We start from the raw sequence: 6,994 nt of genomic DNA, 5'->3' as shown, positions 1-6,994 counted from the left end.
CCCTGCTTGAGAGCTGCAGGATACACTAAGATTCAAACTGCCTCTGTGTTTGTTTCTGTTTGCCACCACCGAATCCTTACCCACCGAGCTTCGAGGACCCTCATTCCAGGGACCCACATAACCGACTTGGGTGGTCCGTGGCAGCTGGCGCCCGAATGTGGAACTCGAAGCAGGTAAGCTTTCTCTCTACTTTTTTCAAAATTCTTTTTCAGGTAAAGGATAGGACTTCATCAATAGTGCTGCAGACTCCTCTCTAGAGAAACATCGAGTTAAGACGACAAGGATATGAGCCAGGCGTGGTGGCGCACACCTTTAATCCCAGCACTCGGGGGGCAGAGACAGGCAGATTTCTGAGTTCGAGACCAGCCTGGTTTACAAAGTGAGTTCCAGGTCATCCAGGGCTATACAGAGAAACCCTGTCTCGAAAAAAAAAAAAAAAAAGACAACAAGAACGTAAAAATCATGGGGCATTCACAGTCCAAAAACAGAGGCTTGTTCCTGGCAGTATTGAGTCATATGCTAGAAAGTAGAGGTGTTACAACCTTAAAGAAGAGTTTGTCAGCATTTTATGACTTTGTACTGCGTGTCGGTCCACGGTTCCCAGAGGAAGGAAGCTTGTCTTTACAAAACTGGGAAAAGGTAGGACTAGAGATGAGGAGAGTTCATGAATGCCATGGCCCTACCCAGGTCCCGGTTCAAGCCTTCTCATCATGGGTACAGAGACCTCCTTTCAGAAAATCCAGAAATGGAATCCTTTGCAGAAGAGGCACCCTCCTCTGACGACACAAACGAAGTCATATAATACTTCCTCACCTACCGCTAATCTCCTGAAGGTACAGCCAGGAGATGACTGGGTAAGTGATGAGGAACAACAAGAATTGGATAATGAAGCAGAGGAGTATGATCTTGTTAAAGAAGGGGATTGTTTTCATGATAAAATTCTCCTAGGACAGAAATAGATGACATCTTTGCCTTAGTTACCGCCCCTCCTGCTTTTAAAACAAGATCAGTCAAGCTCGAAAGGGAAACGCCAACTGATAGGGGATTCTTAGGGGCCATGAAAGAAGCCAGGAGAAAGGGAGATTTGGACTTTTGCTTCCCAGTAACAGATTTTGAAGGAGAGACATCCCAATGGGAACCTCTTCCTTTAAAAACACTTAAAGAACTACAGTATTCTGTTAAGAGCATGGGTCCGAGTGCTCCATACACTTGAGAGATTGTGGAAATGTTGGGTAGCATGAGGCTAACTCCTTATGATTGGCATCAGACTGCAAAGTCCACTCTTAGCCCAGGACAGTTTTTAGTATGGAGGACAGAATATGAGGATAGAGCAAGGGAAGTGGTTCGGAATTTAGCCGTTAAGAAAAAGGCGGATAAACCTACTATGTCAATGCTGTTGGGTAGAGAGGACTATGCCTCCCCTCAGGAACAAGCTGGTTTAAAAGGGGAAGAACTGGAAGAAGTTTCTAAGATAGCAGTGACTGCTTGTGAAGGCTCCCTCCTGCTGATGGCAAGACAACTGTGTTAGCAGTAATCAAACAAACAAACAAAGATGAACTGCATGAAGATGTTACTGCTAGTTTGGAAGAAGCACTAGGCAGGATGCCTCCTCCCTCTAAGGGCCCTGACATATTACTAAAACAACTTGCATGGGGAAATGCCAAAACTCTCTACCAGGAACTAATTAGATCAATCAGAAAAACAGGGACCATGCAAGATTCCATCAAAGTGTGTATAGATGCCTCACCAGCCGTGGTCCAGGGCATGGCCTGCTGCGATGCAGGGGCAACATGTCAGCACCTATGTTCAGGACTTAAAAGGAGGAAGAAACCAAAAGGTTTCATGCTTTTCTTTTCTTTTTTGGGGGGTGGGTGGGTGGGTTTTTTGTTTGTTTGTTTGTTTGTTTGTTTTTGGTTTTTGGTTTTTTCGAGACAGGGTTTCTCTGTGTAGCCCTGGCTGTCCTGGAACTCACTTTGCAAACCAGGCTGGCCTCGGTTTCATGCTTTTCTTGAGGCCAGCAAGGACATATGAGCTGCAACTGTTAAAAAAAAAAAAGAACAGATGTCAAAAAATAAAAATAAGAAAAACCAACCTCCGGGGTTATGTCCTCAGTGTAAGAAAGGAACGCATTGGAGAAATGAATGTAAATCAAAATTTCATGAGGATGGAACCCCTCTGAAAGGTGAGGAGACAAAAAATGGGTTGAGAGGCACACCCTCTGCCCCAAAATAAAAAAAGGGGGTGGGGAGAAAGGGAGAGAGAGGAAAGTAAAACTGAATCCTCTGGCCCCTGAATTTAACATCTTAAGCTTACCCAGAGCAACACCAGGAAGTGCAGGACTAGATCTTATAATAGACAAAGATAGTATACTCTCTCTTTATGAGGGAATGCAATTAGTAGATACAGGATTTAAAGGGCCACTATCATCTGGCACCTTTGGTTTTATAATTGGGAGAAATTCAAATTATAAGAAAAATTTTGAAGTTCTTCCTGGAATAATTGATTCAGATTTCCAGGGTGAGGTATAAATTATTATTAAGCCATTAAAAGAAACAATACAACTACATAAAAACCAATGGGTAGCTCAGATAATACTACTTCCTTATATACAACTCCCCAATCCAATATTAAAACAAACTAAAGGGGGTGAAGGGTTTGGCTCTTTAGAGGTGGCAGCTTGGACTCAAGAAATTACTGGACAAAGATCCTTAAAAACTACAAAAGTAGAGGGAAAAAATATCCAAGGATTATTGGACACGGGAGAGATAGGTCTTGCATTGCAGGAAAAGACTGACCTGGGACACGACCTATAGTTCATACCACCTCCACTCTGGTGGGATTGAAGCTAGCTCCCAATGTAGCTCAAAGTTCAAAAACCCTGACCTGGGAATGTGAAGATAAAGTGGGTACTTTACTATTTTTTTCTTCTTTTTTCCCACCCCCTAAAGAGGGTACTTTTCAACTTTACATTATTTCCTCTCTGCCATTTTCCTTATGGGGAAGTGATATCTTAGGGGAAATGAAAATAAAATTGCCCGGCAGTGGTGGCACATGCCTTTAATCCCAGCACTTGGGAGGCAGAGGCAGGTGGATTTCTGAGTTTGAGGCCAGCCTGGTCTACAGAGTGAGTTCCAGGACAGCCATGGCTACACAGAGAAACCCTGTCTCAAAAAAAGAAGGAAAGAAAGAAAGAAAGAAAGAAAGAAAAGGAAAGGAAAGGAAAGGAAAGGAAAGGAAAGGAAAGGAAAGGAAAGGAAAGGAAAGGAAAGGAAAGGAAAGGAAAGGAAAGAAAAGAAAAGAAAAGAAAAGAAAAGAAAAGAAAAGAAAAGAAAAGAAAAAGTTAACCACAGATGAAAAATGGAATGAGCAGCATTTTTTATAGGGGCCGCTGATGCAGATAAAATTTCATGGATCTGTGATGAGCCTGTGTGGCTGAATCAGTGCCCCTAACTCAGGGAAAGACACAGGCTTTAGAACAATTAGTAGAAGAAGTAGAAGAACAACTGCAATTAGGACATATTGGAGAATCTAGCAGTCCATGGAATACTCTCGTGTTTGTCATTAAGAAAAAAATCAGGCAAATGGAGACTCTTACAAGATCTTAGGGCTGTTAATAAGACAGTGCATGATATGGGAGCTTTACAGCCAGGACTCCCATCCCCAGTAACTGCTCCAGAGGGTTATTATGTTATATTTATAGATTTAAAGGATTGCTTTTTACTATAAAATTACAGAAGACACACAAAGATTTGTCTTCAGCACTCCCTTCGTTAATTTTCAAAGGCCATTTCAAAGGTATCAATGGAAGGTCCTCCCCCAAGGTATGAAGAACAGTCCTACTCTTTGTCAGAAATTTGTAGATCAAGCTTTAAGATCCATTAAGGCTAAGTATAAAAAGGCTTTTATTTTACATTATATGAATGATATTCTTATAGCAGAAAAAAAACAAAGGATATAACTGAAATAATTTTGAAAAATATGACTGAGGTATTGACCCAACATGGACTAATCATCTCCCCTGATAAAATTCAACATAACAGGCCAATAAATTATTTGGGAAAAACAATTCATAATGAATATATCATATCTCAAAATTGCAATTTAGGATTGATAAATTAAAACACTTAATGATTTTCAAAAATTATTGGAAAATATTAATTGGATTAGACCTTATTTGAAAATTACCACAGGACAGTTGTATCATTTATTTGAAATTCTTAAAGGAGATCCTGGTCCCAAGTCTAAGAGACAGCTGTCAAAAGAAGCCTTAAAACAACTAGAATTGATAGAACAAAAGATGCAAGATACAAAAGTAAAACAAATAGATTATCTAAAACCTGGTCCCTTATTATACTTAAAACATCTTACACCCCTACTGCATGTATATGGCAAGAAGGCGTGCTAGAATGGATTTATCTCCCTCATATTCAAGTAAGAATGGTATCGTCTTATCCTTTTATGTGTAGTCAATTTAAATTATTAAAGGGAGGATAAGATCCAGGGAATTATTTGGCAAAGAAATGCATGAAATTGTTATTCCCTATAGTAAGGAGCAATTGGAGTATTTACTTCAAACTGCGGATGATTGGGGAATGGCATTAGCTCATGATATGGGACAAACTAAATATCATGTACCTCAACACCCTATATTACAGTTTGTAGAAGAAACAGAGATAATCTTTCCTTCTAAAATAGCATTGGAACCCATTTCTGATGCCATCTTGGTATTTACAGATGGGTCATCTAATGGAACTTCAACTATTTATATAAAAGATAGACCTGTAATTATTAAAAAGGCAAAAGAAACTTCTGCACAGCAGGCGGAAGTTATTGCAGTTATTACTGCCCTTGAACACATGCCTGAAGAGTTTAACCTTTATATAGATTCAAAATATGTAGTTCGTTTATTTCCTGATATAGAGACAGCTCTTATATCTGGAAATTACAAAATTATAACACTCTTGCTTCAGTTGCAAAATATAATTCAATCAAGAAAAAGAAAAAATTTTGTAGGACATATCAGAGGACATACTGACCTGCCAGGTCTGTTGGCTTTAAGAAATGATATGGCAGATTTTTTTTAAATTTTTGATATTTTTATTACATATTTTCCTCAATTACATTTCCAATGCTATCCCAAAAGTCCCCCATAGCGCCCCCCACTTCCCTACCCACCCATTCCCATTCTTTTGGCCCTGGCATTCCCCTATATTGGGGCATATAAAGTTTGCAAGTCCAATGGGCCTCTCTTTCCATTGATGGCCGACTAGGCCATCTTTCGATACATATGCAGCTAGAGACAAGAGCTCCGGGGTTCTGGTTAGTACATCATGTTGTTCCAACAATAGGGTTATGGCAGATTTATTAACGAAGGAACACGTGATTGCTAGATGGTTGAACACGCATTGGAAAGACATGCCTCACATCATCAGAATGCATTAGCGTTGAGAAGGATGTTCAGTTTGACTCGAGAACAGGCCAGACAAATTGTGAAGGATGGTAAACATTGTCCTGATGCATATCATTCATTAAAAGTGGGAGTTAATCCAAGGGGCCTTAAACCTCAAGGTTTGTGGCAAATGAACATAACTCATGTCCCAGAATTTGGAAAATTGGCCTATGTACATGTTACTGTAGATACCTATTATCATGTGGTTATGGCTAGTGCTAGAACCAGAGAGGCTGTGGAAGATGTCATACAACATCTTGTTATGTGGTTTCCCTCCTTAGGTGTATCAGAAAGAATTAAAACTGACAATGCTCTGGCTTCTCAAGCTTTTGCATTCAACGGGGCATAGAGCATACAGTGGGCATTCCATATAACCCCCCCAAGGTCAGGCTGTCATAGAAAGGACTTGTCGAAATCTTAAGGTACAACTTCAGAGATTAAGATCTAGTGGTCATTACTACCTCATCAATGATTAAGCCATGCTTTATTTACCAGTAATCACCTTAATACAGATGATAAAGGCTTTACCCCTATGCAAAAGCATTGGGCTCCCCTACAGTTACTGTTACTCCTTTAGTAATGTGGAAGGCTCTTTTAACAGGCACATGGGAAGGGCCAGATGTGTTAACCACCTCTGGAAAAGGATATGCATGTGTTTTTCCACAGAATGCAGAGACCCCAATCTTGATCCCAGACAGACTTATTGGACCCTTCCGCCAGAAAACCTCTATCAAGAACCCAGAAGGAAAAGAAGGCAAAAGAAGTCATGAAGAGAATGAAGAGGCTTGATCTCCCTTCTCCACAGGTGGCTTCGGCTCCTCCTGCACTGTCATCGACCACAGGGAGAGATCCACCCACTTGGGGACAACTGGAGAAACTCACCCAGAGAGCACAACAAATAATCTCTGATATCGGGAAACCACCATCAGTAGAAAATATGCTATGCTTGCTGTGGTTGCCATGCAGGTATGCTGTGCCTCTGCAACCTCGTCTTGAGCCTATGTTCCCCATCCTTCACTTCTTCATCCCATGGGTTGGGGAGATAATGTGCATCTCAGAGTCATGACTCTGAGCTGCTAGGGGGACACGCTGACTTCCCCCCCCCCATTTGACTTCCTCTGTAATTAAATATGAGGGAATGTCAGACTCTGCCCCAATCTGTGTTACTTTAAAGGGGATACCCCCCATGGGCTGCCTTCCCAATAGTTATAGAACTTTTCTTTCTGAAGCTCCAGATAGACCCTGGCACCCCCCCCAATCGTAAAAGATTAATGTGGGAGCTTTCAATAATGATTTTGTGTTATTATAACTATAATGAAACCTCTATAAGGCCAAAAGAAACTACGCCTCTGAAAGAATGTCCACAAGAATATCGGGACAATAATAAATAAATTGTGAATATCCTTGCTTTCAGGTGATAGTCCAAGATGGCTTAAATGTGGATTTAGTTTTGGGGCTTCAGTACATGATCCTTGGAAAACTCAAGAAAAATTTTATGATTATTCCATAGTCTCACCATTTTATGATTATAGGAAACAATTAACT

General features: G+C 40.6%; 1 long non-coding RNA gene across 1 annotated transcript; it reads left to right on the top strand.

The window, feature by feature from the left end:
• LOC115029760 lies at window positions 1–6,785 on the top strand. The gene is made up of 3 exons (XR_003835324.1): window positions 1–173; window positions 688–854; window positions 6,116–6,785. It is a non-coding gene; the product is annotated as an uncharacterized LOC115029760 (long non-coding RNA).
• The last annotated feature ends 209 nt before the right edge of the window (window positions 6,786–6,994 follow it).

The sequence above is a fragment of the Mus caroli genome, chromosome 17 (genome assembly GCF_900094665.2).
Source record: "Mus caroli chromosome 17, CAROLI_EIJ_v1.1, whole genome shotgun sequence".
In the NCBI taxonomy this organism is placed as follows: domain Eukaryota; kingdom Metazoa; phylum Chordata; class Mammalia; order Rodentia; family Muridae; genus Mus; species Mus caroli.
The sequence above is the reverse complement of the archived record's forward strand: the minus strand, read 5'-3'. Positions and strand labels throughout refer to the sequence as shown.